The sequence below is a fragment of the Sphaeramia orbicularis genome, chromosome 12 (assembly GCF_902148855.1).
Source record: "Sphaeramia orbicularis chromosome 12, fSphaOr1.1, whole genome shotgun sequence".
In the NCBI taxonomy this organism is placed as follows: domain Eukaryota; kingdom Metazoa; phylum Chordata; class Actinopteri; order Kurtiformes; family Apogonidae; genus Sphaeramia; species Sphaeramia orbicularis.
Window position 1 is genome coordinate 16533320 of NC_043968.1, and position 14956 is coordinate 16548275.

The 14956-nt window shown below is 38.8% G+C and overlaps 1 long non-coding RNA gene across 1 annotated transcript; it reads right to left on the reverse strand.

Moving 5' to 3' along the window:
- Positions 1-4237: 4237 nt before the first annotated feature.
- Positions 4238-14657, reverse strand: LOC115430630 (uncharacterized). The gene is made up of 3 exons (XR_003936967.1): positions 14536-14657; positions 7049-7051; positions 4238-4252 (listed from the first exon to the last, which is right to left on the reverse strand). It is a non-coding gene; the product is annotated as an uncharacterized LOC115430630 (long non-coding RNA).
- Between the last annotated feature and the right edge of the window lie 299 nt (positions 14658-14956).

A 14956-nucleotide genomic window follows, 5' to 3' on the forward strand; every position in this document is an offset into this window, starting at 1 on the left:
AACAGACTATGGCAACACTGGAAGGTGGTAAATGAGATTGCTTTCTTTATTTGTATTTCTGTCTGTACAAATAAATCAAACCAAAAGCGTGCATGTTGCACAGTCCCCCTGATGTACAGCCGCATAAACTATCAAACTACCTGCAGGTTTTGTGCTTTTTCCAAACGGATAACCGCTTTAATTTCAAATTCAGTTTGACATACAGTACATCCTCTAGGCTAAAGGTGTCCAGTTTCAAGCTTGTGACAGCAAAAAAGGAGCTGAGAGGGATGAGGGCGGCCATATTGCGCCTGTCAGTCAGAGAGCGGGGAGAGAAAGCGCTGTTGTCAAACCACTTGTCAGGCTTTGATGTTATAAAGGGTGGAAGAGCTCAATTAAAAGGCCATTATTGTGTAAGTAAATCAACGCCTATCAGCCATGTCACTTCAAACAAATGATCATCCAACTGCAGCAGTCTAATTTATTTTATGCATGATATTTGACTGGCGAGATCAAGATAAAAGATGCAGTTCATGTTACTGCTCAGCTACAGTGTGAGCTGGAGAGGATGAGGAATTAATTCAAATTAAAGCAGTGTTTTGTCTTCCTGTTGTGCACGGTGATTATATAAAGTTATGTTTTACGGCATGTTTGTCCTAATTTTGAGGATCATGTGTAGACATGTCACCCTGTGTAATGTTCGAACAGCTAAAACGTAAAGGGTCATGAATTATTCTGTTGATTACCCAGCATACCTCCCCTTTAGTTTGTGATGACAAAGTGCTCTATTTAGGAAGTTAGATTGAAATGTCTGGGGTCTAATTTATCTCTCCAGGATGAATACATGAATGTGAAGTAGTGCCATATTTCACACACACACACACACACACACACACACACACCCCTCGATGGAATATTATTACCGCTGCCCCAGAAAGTTGTGGAGGGAACCGTTTTTCACCTGAACAAGCATTACTTTGTCATGTTGAACATTATTCACCATGTGCAGAGCAGTCTGACATGCTGTGAAATATTTTCTACTCTGACCTCAGATTTCTGCTGAAGTAGGACAGTTTCCCCTACAGCTTCAAATGTGCAGCAAACTTTAGAGGCTGAGATAATGTCACTGTTTTCCATGGAATCATAAATACAGATCTGTCTTAATATTTTGGAAGTATTGATTATTATCAGTTCTTTTTTTTCCATCTATCCAGCTGTTTTAGTCACACTTCACCTCTATGATACTTGTATCCATCTGAGATGTTGACTCAGTTATTTTCCTCCTCTGAGTGTCACTCAGCTCATTGGCAGAGGCATTGATAACACATAACTTGCACTAAGAGACACATCTGGTAAAAAGATTACACTTGAGGTGTTATTCAGTGGGTAAAAGTGCAAGTTTTCTGCTCACTTCCTGCCAAATGGTGCTGTAAATTACTCACAGCGTGGCCACATCCAGGCTGTGCTGTGTCTCATGTATCCATGTATGTGTATTTGTGTATACATGTGGGTGGTGTTGGCGAGAGGTTATGGGGGATTGTCACGAGGATAAGAGAACTAAAAGCACTTTCCTCTACTGTCATCTGTGATGAATGAGTTTCAGAATAAGACTGAGCATATATTATATCACCTGTAAGGTGTATGCACTGCTGAGACCATAACTCTCCTTCTTTACCAGAAAAAACTGAAGTATGGCATTGTATATTTCCTCGCTCGACACATTTACGAGCCCTCCCCGTTGTATAAACTTGGTGATTGGTATTTCAAAGCACCTTGTCAGACTGAGCACTGAGCACTGCCAGCTGCCTCGGCTACCTCAGCAAACAGTGGGAGCATGTGAGAAAGAAAGAGAAAGTAAGACGGAGAGAGTTACGGCCTTTTCAAAGTTGAGTGCCTATTAAAAAACTCTCTCTTGTGACTGTAAATTTATAGTGTTTGTGCTCACTGCTGTAAAATCAAAACCATGGCCTGGCCAGAACCGTTCATTCCACTGAACCATTTGGGGAAAATTTGTGCCTTATTACAGGAAAGCCCCAAATGTTAAAAAACAGTGGCCTGACAGGCAAAAACTATAATATTTTCTTCAACAAAGGAGCTTTATCTCCACTGAAACAGACATGTAAGATTAATCACAAAGTCAGAATGTCATAACTGAAGCTGTGAGTGAATTTTTGGCAACACACTTTTTGAGTGGCTTTGTGTCCTGCAGTGCTTCCTGTTACAAGTGCATGTCCTCATGCACTGTAAACCTTTTACAGTCTGTTATACCAGTAGTCTGTTTGGACGCTCACATGCTAAATATTTTGTAGAAGCTGAGACATTATTGTATAAACACTTCATAAAAATCAGACTGTTCAAGGCAGTGTATAGAACATATACTGCAGTGCTTCATCCAAATGAGACCAACATTTTAATTTAATATGTCAAAATACTGGCATAATATTTTACAATTCCCATCCAAATTGTGATTATGCAAAATTGTAAGTGTCAAAATGTTAACCTCATAGAGCCCAAAATGATCAAATAGAAAAACTGTGGCAAAAGTGCCTCAATACATTGACTTTACATCTGATTAATGTCAGAATTTTGGTCCAATTTTTCAGTCTTAATACTACCAAAACTGAAAATAAATAAATAAATAAATAAATAAATAATAATAATAATACACTGTTGCTCAAACTTCTTTTATTAGTCGTTAACTTTTCCTCTTTTTTAAAAATCTTAATTATATTGTCATGTAGTATAAGAACAGGAGGGGATCCAGACATTACGGCCTAGAACAACATGTAAATGGCTACAATCATCAAATGAAGTTTTTAAATTAGGCTGCCACCCAGAGCACACGGAGGAATATTATTTTGACACGTCGTCACCCTCCGGGGGGAAATGGACCTTTTTGATGTGTGATCCGCAAAAGGCTTGCGTCGGGTGGCAGATTTTATCAGCAAACAAGACAGGCAGGCAGAGCGCAGACTAAATAAAAGGGGGGTGAATGATAAAAATGTCAAGGATTATCTTCACTTTGTGGGGCGCTGTGATGTCGTATCAAAACGGATTTGGTGGAAATGATTTGGCAGGAAGAGAAGAGATGATGGGAGGGGGTAGACAAGATACAACAAGAGACGGGTTGTGCAGTGTGTGTCTGTGTATGTATGTGTGTGACTATTCAAAATGTTCCTTTCCTGATTTTTTTTCAGTCCCGACAATAATCTCATTATTGAAAACTGTTACATTGACAAAAACCTTTACCAGTAGCATTACATGATGCTACTTCACAGACACAGAGGCCATTTATAAGAGAGTTAGAAACTGACATTCATCTTGATTTCACTGTTGACCTCACAGATTGACCATGTATCCTTGTTTTGACCTCTGATCTTGTGAATTTAAATGCATGAGCTGAAGATAAATCACAGCGTTTTCCACGTTCATCCTTCAAACAGAGGCACGATTGTTTCAGGCTGCTCCATCCAGGGATCTAGCCTCCTTTCATATCCCCACCAGCCCCGTTGCTGCAGCCATCTTTCTGACAGAGTGACAAATGAGGGTGTTGCCTCTGGCACATCAGCCCATGTGGAGAGTACACAAGGTATTAGGGAGCTGTGGCTCCTAGCACGAGTGCTTTACTGGAATTGTTAAAGGTTTTATCATTCCCAGTTGGCTACTGGTTCCAGGAAATGGCCTGCAGTCATGTGAGGACAACAGCAATCCTCAAAATAAGTTGGTTGAAAAATTTTGAAGTGCCAATGGAAACTACTAAGTCGAAAAAGAGACTCTAGTCTATGATGATGTGGTGGCTCTTTATGGTTACGGTTTAGATCAGAGGTGACAAACTCATTTTACTTCAGAGGCCACGTACAGCCCAATTTGATCTCAAGTGGACTGGACCAGTACAATAATAACATAATATCCTATAAATAATACCCGCAGATTTTTCGTGTTTTAGTGCATATTTTAAAAAATATTATGCCTCAGCTTGTCATTTACAACTTACGGATTTAAGTGGATCTACAGATGCAATGCACAAAACATTTAGCAAGAAGAATAACATTGTTAAATTTCAGTTACTTTTCTTAAAAAAGTTTAGCTTGTTAAGGTTATTCACATTTTTTGTGAAAAGATCATGTGTAAATGTATACAATTTATTTAATTTATTTACTCATTATTTATTTATTATTTATTCCATCAGGTCACAGATACAGTGTTCCTAAATGTAAGACCAATAGGATGAAGAATTCTTTGGTTCCGGTAGCCATTGTTCTGCTGAATAACTCTTTGTAATGTTGGTGCTTTTGTCTTTAATGGACTATTTATTGTATATATTGTTGGTTTGTTGTACGTGTGATACTGCTGGCTGCAGAGCAAATTGCCCCTTGGGGGTTAATAAAGTTTACCTTGACCTTGATTATTAGGTTTTACTGTTGTTATCAGGTTTTACTGTTATTGTTTTAATATAGGATTAATTTTTACAGGATTTTTACGATGTACAGGTTGACACAAAAAAACAGGAACTCATGTCTGCCAATATGCACTTCAAAAATTCCCGTTTTTTTGGGTCACCCTGTTCATTGCTGGTCCTGAGTGCTGATTTCATTTCATGTATATGCTACATGTAATGACAATAGTGAACCTTGAACAATTTCATCATGTAGTTTTAGTTTTTTGGACTACAACAAAGAGAAAAATTTGTGGTTTTTAAATTATTTTTTGTTACATTGTTATGCTATTATTTTACTGCTCCCATCCCTTTGAGATCAAATTAGACTGTTCTGTATGTGGCCCCTGAACTAAAGTGAGTTTGACCGTTAATATCTCCAGTGTAATTTTTGTACGTCAAAAATTCATCCCATGGCCCAGATCGGACACTTTGACTGGTAAAAGTTTGACACCACTGGTTTAGACACAGTGATACTCAGACTAAAAGCCCAACATGTGAAGAATTAAAATGTTGATCCTTAGAAACCCTAATTTCTATTTTTTTGTTTTTAGTTTGGCATTTTAGAATAGAATTTTGCCAAATAACAGGAAACCACAAATTGCAGTTGAAGTTGACGCTGATGAAGTCTTTGAATTTTATGGTAATTCATCAAAAAATGTGGAAACATTTTATTCAACAAATAGTTAGGGGATCACCAGACTCATTAGGGGTCGAAGCATCAACAGTTTTTGAAGTCTATTGTTTGTGCTGGAATTTGATTTACTGACTGACTGCAAAACTGTTTGTGGGGGTGTTTTAACAGGAGATAATAGGACCCTAACCATAAGGGGATGCTGCAATAAATCACATATTCTTGGATATACTGATATATACTCATTGTGGTCTATGGTTTTATACAAAATTTGAATATGCTAAACCCACTTTTTTCCACATTACTCTGTGGATGTTTGACTTGAAAAACTTGACAAAACAAGACTCTTAATTGCTGTGTTTTGATCAGTTTTGGCTTTTAGAATTGCACGAGTGGGAAATCATAGTTTGGATTCATCTTTTGGGAACCATGAATGTCTGTGCACAGTCTTGTAGCAAACAATCCAAAAATGGTGTAAAAACCAACACTGTCAACATGCTAGTGCTAAAGGAAATGTCTAGACTCACCAAAGTCAAAGGGTTCAGGCCGATGTCAGACAAACAGACACACTGACAAAGTTGAACCTAAACTTGCAATTAGGCTTTGCAAAGACAATACCCTGAGATCTTTTTGAGCAATATGAATAGTTCTGCAAGATCATAACTTCCTCCCAAAGAAGGGTCAGTGTGTAATCGTCAGTGACATGTAGCGGTGAAGTTGCAGATTGCATTGCTCTGCCCTCAACTCAGCCTCGCCCAACTGTGGCCGCGAAAAAAAACCCTAAAAGTTCATAGTGAAAGCCAATGTTCTGTCTGTTCTGTGCTTTTCAGTTCAGTGGACATTAACTCTGGTCCACATTCAAACATAGTAGGTGATAGCAATGAACTTTAACCCAGAAAGACCCAAACAGCCACCGGCAACCAAAGTCATTTACTGATATACAATGTTTAATAACTATTGATTAGGGATGGGAATCGTTAAGAGTTTAACGATTCCGATTCCATTATCGATATTGCTTATCGATCCGATTCCTTATTGATTCTCATTGGGTGAGGGAATAAAAGAGTACAAACAGGTGTGTTTGCAGTAACTGTCTTTTATATTTCCATCTCTGCACAGAAAATATAACATATACAGTATGTACAAATGATAAGAACAGATGACGCCAGGCCCGGTTCGGGGGTGGGGTGGGGGGGTGTACAGTGAAAGTGAAAGTAAAGACTCTTTACTAATTCCTCTATTTAGTCCATGGACCAAGACCAGATATTTGGAATACTGGTACCACTCAAAAGGGGAAAGTTCTAGTGATGCATTTTGAAATGGCCTATATCTATAGATAATATTTTGCTATGATAGCCATTCCAGAGTAGTTGCTTAGTCCTAGCGAAGTGCCACATTTCTACTACGTGGAACCGGTTCGACTCAGCTCGGCTTGTCTCCCATTGTTGTGCTCTTCATTTCCTTTCCCCTCTTACCTTCAGAAACTTGTATTTGGGTACGATTTTTTTTGCTTGCACCCGAACCGGAACCGGCCCGGCATTCACTCTGCCGCTACAGCCACAAGCGCCGCTAAGTAGTGAATTAAATACGTGACATTCCTGTAAATGACTCACATGCTGTGGACAAATGTTTGAGGATATTGGAGGGATTCCACCCTTTTGAAGACATGGAAGCTTTGACAGTGTTCCAAGTAAGTGGACCTGGTGTCGTCTTGTTAGACCGTTTCTTGGCTACATTCTGACCAAAACAATGCAGTGTACGTGTGACGTCATCGTGCATGCGCAATGAAGGCGGAATCGATAAGCAGAATCGTTAAGCAGGCAGGCAAACAATTCCAAGGAATCGAGCTACTGGGAACCGATTCTCAAAGAGAACCGGTTCTCGGTTCCCATCCCTACTGTTGATGCACTAAACCTATCAACACATGTAAATAATTGGTGTAAAATACAGTTTGTCATCTTTTCATGTGCATCAGATATGACCCATTTGGATGTTCAGACACTCTGTAATAAACGTGAAAACACCGTCATCGTTCTACAACATTGATTCACCAGTAAAACCCATGGAGTCTGACAAAAGAGAGAAGTTGTAGATGCTTGTTTTTATGCTCAGTCATTGATATCCTTGCTGAAAAAGCCAATTTTTCCTATTTTTTTCTGTTGTCAAAAAATAACCTTTGAATTTACTCTGAGTTTTCATGAACATCTACATGATCAGTGAATTAAATATAGGGTAAAGTACCTGATTTACACTGAAAAATGCAAAATACAGAGGATAATAGTGTAATAAATGGTAATAAATCATTTAAGAATAAATAGAGAGAAAAATTCATTTGGGAACTGCCATAAAAGTAACCCTGGGTCTTTATGGTTCAACTTTGGATGCAAGTCAGTCTAAAATTAGAAAAAAGGAGAAGATGTCTGTTCCAAGCCGGAAAAACAGGTAAACGGTTCATTCTAATGTAACAAAAACATAACATTTCATATGTCCAGGTGGTTATATGCTACTGAAAATATAATTATGGCTATTGTATTCCATTGCTCCTCTTAAATCCCTGTAAATCTTGTCACACTGGACCTTTAAATTGCACTTATGTGAGGAATCTCTTGTGATTTATGGTGTTTTTTAATCATTTTTATGTGAGTCAGATGGTCCTGGTGAGACGCTAGAAGGAAGCAGTGTGAAGGGATGGTGTGATTATTGTTTTTCCATCGCTGCATATGCGTGTTGCCTTAAGACTGTCATTTTTCTGTCACCCTGCCACTTAACATTGAACGCTACTTACTCCCTCTCTCTATCTGTCCATCATGTTGTCACAAAGTCTGACAGCGAGGATTAGAGCTGTAGATGCAGAGATTTGTGAGTATATTCTTGTGTCTACACCCATGACCCACATTTTTTTTTTTTTTTTCAATACGGGGCCTGAGGCGAATGGGAGTGTTTCAGGTAATGTGTGCCGGTGTGTGTCAGTGTGTCGCTCCAACTATGCTCGACTGAATCCAGACTGCCTGTGGATTATCGCTGTCATCACCTGAGAGGAATGCAGCTCAGTGTCATTCTGTCATGTTCAGTGTTTTGATCTTTGAAGTGTGACAGGGACACAAACTCACAGGAGCATCAGCAGAGCTGGACAGTTACAGACTGGATTTTTTGTTTTTTTGTTGTTTTTTTTTTTTTTTCGGAGAGAACCTGTGCTAAGAAGTGGAATTTGGATGGACGCCCCTCCCTTGTTTGTTTGTTCTGCTTCTCACCTCTTCTTCCTGGCTCTCTAACTGTCTCGTGCTCATCCACTTCTTCCTTTACAAAGAAACCTGAGGCAACAAAGTGACACCATGCAAGCCCAGAAAGAAAATGTATACACAGAAGTAGAGAAGGTTAAGAAATGAAAACAGAGCTGAGAGAAAAACCTGCTGACACATTAGCCACTTTTACACAGAGATCCCTGAAAGAAAGGCGAGATGGTGATCCTGCCTTTTTTCCACCATTGACCGATAGGGGTGTTAGAAAATATCGGTTCTGCAATATATCGCGATATTTCATTTCACAATACTGTATCGATATTAACCCTTTCATGCATGAATTATTAAAACCTTTGTCGAGATCTTTTCTTGGGTGTTTTTATTCCTCATTTGGTATGAAAAAACAATGCAATTGAGTTTTTTTTTTTTTTTTTTCATGGATTTACAAAAATGTCCACTTGGCTACAACATGCATTTTATTCTTGAAGCACAGAAACATGTATTTAAAACCCAATATCAGAAAGTGATATGACAACAATGAAATTAAAACATTTTTAATGCTGCTAATCTGATGTTTTCTCACATTTTAACATACTCCAATACTAGTTATGACTCACTTGATTGATTGATTTGATTGACTGATTGATGTATTTATTTCGAATATGAATGTCAAAACAGAAGAAAATAAATAAACAAAACACTTACACAAGACATATAATACATATTCGAAAAGGAGCGAGAAGGAGCATAACTTACAAAATCCCTCCCCTTCTCCTTAAATAATTTATAACAGTAATAATCTTCCTAGTTCACAGAGATAATATGCAAAAAAAAACCTTTTTGTTTTTGAAAAAACTGTTAATTACAGTCTAACAATTAACAAGTGATTTCCACTCAAACATGTCACTGCAGATCAGGTTTATCAAGAACAGCAAAGTTACAGTAATGGTCTGAATGTCAGTGTATGGAATGATGCAAAAGTGTTCACTGTGTCGGCTGAATATGCAACTAAAACAACAAAATCCACGAATATACAAGAGAACAGATGGAGAATAACTGTCCACTGGAGTGACCACTGTGCATGAAAGGGTTAAAAAGTACTGTATCAATATTTTTAGGTATTTATTCAAATGCAGATATGGTGGAGGTTCATTTTTGTTTTTTGTTTTTCTTTATTGTTTATTTCTTATTTATTATTATTTGACACTGTTTTATGAAATAATGGTTATTTGAATCATCCTAAAAGCCCTTTTTACTGTCTGAGAGGCAGATGTAAGTTCCTTTATTGCGACTACACAAAAATAATGTTCTGATGTTAGTTTTGAACTAATAGAATATGAACATTTGAACAGGATCTTAAACTGTAGTGTCTGTAAAACATAATTTAAGTTTTAAAACAGGAACATTTTGCAATATAGCATTAGATCTTGTTGTGATCAAATAAAAATGTATTTAGTATTTGTGCATATTTTTGGTGTAATTCAAATCCTCCAGGAAATAATCATTTAAAAAAAAAAGAAACAAACAAAAAAATTGCCTTTTTAACAGTATCATGATATATTGTGATATATCATATCATGATCCTAGTATTGTGATTTGTAACGTATTGCCAGATTCTTGCCAATACACACCCCTATTGACTGATTTCCACAGCCAAGCCAAAGGAGTAACAGAGGTGGGACAAGCTGGACTTTTACACCTGTGTTCCGGAATCAAAGGGGCAGTGACGCAACGCAGGTTATAGTGTGACGTATAACTTCCGAATCAGAAATACCCCAAGCATAGCGGTGTTGCTAACCTCTCCAGTGTCGGTCGGTCTTTCACCATTCCACAAATGTTAGCATGGATAGAGTCGTCCGCCCAAAATGACAGCAGCTCACGGATCTCAGCATCTCCCTAGTTTGACATCTTTCTTGTTGCAATGATATGTTTGTTTACTGCACAGGGCGCACACTCAATGTTAAATCCCCCTGGTGTGGGGGTCGCACACACAGTACGTCATCAAAACGTCCCACCTTGGTTGCGGAACGAGAAGTGTTCCTTGTACATAGTGTTCCAGAATCATGATTCCACTTTTATCCAGGCTCTGTTGGTACCTCCTGAGGTGTTACAGAGCTGCGATAAAGGTGGGACTTAATGATCCCACCATTTTGTTTACGCAGACGTCATTCTGGAATAAAGGTGAAATATTCCCGTAACAGAAGTGCTGTGTAAAAGGGGCTACTATCTGAAGGTTTTGCTAAAATGGAAAATAGATCTTTGAAGTAGAGAGGATCTGATGAAGAAGTGTATGATGTTACAATATTTACCCTCATCAAAAAGACTTCTGGAAAATGCATATCCTCTGACAATAAAACATTTTCCGTCTCACCGGAGATCATATAAGCTGATAGGAAATATTTACCTGAAAATCTACCAAGTTTTTGTCAAACAGGCAACATCAAACAACATGACAAAGAAAACGAGGACGAAATGGAGTCACAAGTTTTCACTGTGCTTGTTTGATAGTTCATATAAAAAACAAGATAGAACCGATGAGAGGAAACAACTTCCCAAACTGTAAAGTGCATTATTTAAAGGAACACCGTGACATTTTGGGGAATTCATTTGTGTCTGCAGTCAGATGAAAAGCCTGAGTCAACCTCATTTTATGTTTCTTACCTTTCTTATCCCTATTCTTCTTTTTGTTTTAACTCAGCCTGCCTCTTCCCCCCCATGCTGCACTGCTGTCCAGGCAGCACTTCAATAAACAAAGCCCAGGGAGCAAAATGCTTTTGAATGGGTGCATCCTGCTGGCAGGATCTGAGCACAGTGTTTATAGAGGGGCTTGTCAGCTGTTACCACTGGGATGTTGCAGCATGTGGAAACAGTGGGGAGAATCGGCCTTTGATGCTTCCCTCACTTCGTTCTCCCTTTCTGCTCTTCTGTTCTTCTGTTTTCTCTTTGATGGAGTTCTGTGAAGTGTTCTTCAGCGACAGGAGGCCCACATATCAACACCCACAGAGGGGAGGAGAGACGAACACAAGCGCACTGTACAGTCTGCCACACACATTTCAGGGCACACCTGTTTACTGTTAGCACTATGTGTTCCGTCTATTTTTCATGTATTTTTGTTACAGCAGACAACGCTCTTCAGCCACTTTTAAGAGCTTGAATTGGTCGCTATGATTGTTTGCAGATACACCGAAACAGCATGACCTAACAAGGGCCTAAATTTGGCATGCCTGATTGCCAGACTAATGCCAGACTCGTGATGAATGATGTGACTAACCATTATCCAAGCACAACGCTCTGAGTTTATGATTTCGCCCAAAAAGTTCTGTACAAGCTGGAGCGAGTCCCCCGGTGCCACAAAACAATCAACTGTGCTGATGCTTAACCCCTTATTGGGCAAGTGACTATTTTTGGTAATTTCTGCACAAATTACAAGACAGTGACAGCAACAGTTACAGTGAGGACAGTGAGTCAACAATCTCAGGTCCGATGTGGTCTACAGGGTCTGTAAGGTCCACCTCTGCATGAACAGTGAGTGTACCTGCTTTGTTAGGTACCATGAAGTAATGGTACTAAAGTAAGGAAGGATGTTCAAAGGGATAATGTGGATGTGGACAGGGGTCTGGATCAGCACTTATGTTGTTGTAATGTTCTAAAAGTGATGTTCTAAAATAAATACATGTTCCTTTCACATTACATGTGTTTTTCTGACATTTTTTTTTTTAAATATATACTTCTTGCATTTTTTTTTTCTCACCTCATACAGGCAAGGGACCAAATACGGTAACATCTTTGATCTTGATTTTCTACATGACAATAAAAGTTATTGTAAGTAATTCATTTATCAGACGGGGTAGTAGTTTGTTTACCTGCTTTACTAGTTTCCGCTACTTCATGTAGCCTTCGTCAGAAATGTCACATGATGTTGCTGTGACGTGTCTTATAGGCTGCTCAGGATGCTACAACTACCCCTGTCTGATAAATGAATTACCTACGTACAATAGTTATATTTCGAAGACAGAATGAACCTTTACCAGACAATAAAAAAAGATCACCAAAGTAATAAAGTCTTGTTATGTCCTGCAATAACACTAAGGTTGAAAAGTGACCTATAAAGGGTTAACCACAATTACCTCAACTAGACTGGACTGCATGCAATAAAAAGGAAGAAAACTGAAAGCATGCCAATTAAATTTTGGGTTCTGACCTCACAGAGGGAAGGTTATGCTGTTTGTGACTGACAAAATCAAGCTAAACAATACAATCTGAAAAGCATGAGCCTGTCCAAATCAAAAGACTAAGTATGAAGACAGTCAACCTGTCATTGCTTCATATCAAAGTTGGGGAGCTGCCATATTGCTTCTAAGAGTCACATTTTACAGATCCTCAACAGCAATAAATCACATGTTTATCCTTTCCTCTCTCTGAAACTACCTGTGATTAGTCATATGCTGCATATGCTGAAGATCCTGTGTTTCTACAGGGTGAGTCAAGAAGGCATGCAGAAGCCTTGTTTCAACTGAGAAAACTTAAATAATAAAATGTGGAAAGGTAATTTTAGGATGTGTTGCCAAAAGGTAGCATCCACCAAATCTTGAAATATTGAACATAGCTGAAAGTGTCAGCAAAAATAATCTAGTTTCTGCTTATTTTGAGGAAGTTTGGTTGTGTAAAAATCCAAAATACATCCTCAAAATGTATATAAGAGAAGAGAAGGCCGTGAAACAATGGGGGTCTTAAAGTTCATTGATGCATACTATGACACATTTTGGGCTGCACTAGACAACCATGCTAACACAGGCAAGAAAATGAGGCAACCAAATGACGCCCAGGTTTTGTTGTGACTATTGAGTCAGTCATGCAAAAGCTAAAACCAAAGGGACATTGTCTAAAAGTGCTAATGCAGTCGAAAGACAAACTGCTTTAGGGGTGAGAGTAATCTTATTGGAGCATCATCTAGCCATTGGTAAGACAGCACATCATGTTGCACCACAATGCAACAAGTTTGTCAGCACCTCTGTCAACAGTACTGCTGGTTTAATTTGACATATTAATGTGAATCGCTGGTGCCAATAGTTGAGGTCAAAGACAGAACAGCTCCACATGCTGCCATATGTTCTCAGTTTTTAGTCCATAACTTCAGCTCCTCTCATAAAACATTTAATTGGGGTTTGAAAGGAGCAATGCTGTGATAATAATCAAGTTTTTTTTCTCTCTCTCTCTCTCTTTGGGAAGTAACGCTGTGGGAGAAAAACTTGCATATACACAGCTACATTTTTTTTTTTTATTTCCTGGCTGTGTTTCAACTCACAGTTAACTGCTAATACAGAAAGACAAGACTATTTTCTAATGTGTATGTGTTATGAATAGGCTGAATTTTAGCTATAACTGAAGTACTTCCCTTCTGTCTTGCTGAGTTAGATGAGCTGAGGTGAACACCAAGCAGTGGGCTAACTAAGTTTAATACAGGCTGAATACAGACGTTAACAAGTTTTATCTTGTTCATCTGTCAAAGAATCAAAGTGTAAAAATACACAACTCGAGCAAAAAATAGTCCCCACCTGATTTTAACCAAGCAAATAAATACGCTAAGGGCTCCTTTACACAGCACATTGGGTGACCACTGAGCGATTAAAAATTGGCCCGATCTCTCAATGATCTCCTAAACCTCAAAAAAGCCGTTTCTGTGTAAATGTTTGGGAGATCCCTTTGCGCTCATTGTGCCTTTAACCCCCTACTAGTCAGTCGGATCAGGCAGGGGGGCCATTGAGATAATTGAGTACCTGTTCGCTAATTGATCTCTCAACCATTTCTACCTTCGGGGTGGAAAAATTTGGCATTCATTGAAAGACTGCTGAAAGACCATTGGGAGATCGATGAGATTGTTGAGGGCTCCTTGAGCGCACCTTGAGTGTTCGTTGAGAGATCCCTTCCCTTGGCAATCGTTGAGAGATTGTTTTGGACCAAGTCAAAACTTTGAGGAGACCGTGGTGACCATGGAGATCACCGGAAGATCATTGAGAGATCTTGGCGATCGCTGGGCACTCATTGATTAGATCGTTGAGAGATCTGGCCATTGCTCAATGATCACTCAACAATCACTGCCACCCCTGTGTAAAGGGGGTTTAAGTAATTAATATATTTCAGCAGCAGCAAGTTCTTATACCATAAATGATGCAGTAAGTAGCTTCTCATTTCTTCAACAACCATCATATTGATAGAAAGCATAAAGATTAAACTCTGTTTCAATGGACATAGGTCATGTGGTCTGATGAGTTCAGATTGACCTTGTTCCAGAGAGATGGGTGCACCAGGGTGAGAAGAGAGGTTGATGAAGTGTTTACCCATCATGCCTAATGCCTACAGCACAAGCCTTTGGGGGTCAAGGGTAGGTTGAGCAACGTTAAAATGATAGAAATAAATGTTAGGACACTGCATAAGTTCATTAAAATGAAGTTGAGTTCATGACATAAACAAAGCTAAAGGCCGTTGAATGAAATATATGAGGGTGGGATTGACCAGGGTGTGTATATACTGTAATTAGTGAGCTTTAAAGGTGTGGCTTGGCTGATTTTGTTAGCATAAGGCTGACTGTGTCTATATGGTGTTATTGCTAAGCTAACACAGCTCCAACTACATACATAGAAAAGGAAATAGAAGTGAGAGAAACCCAGA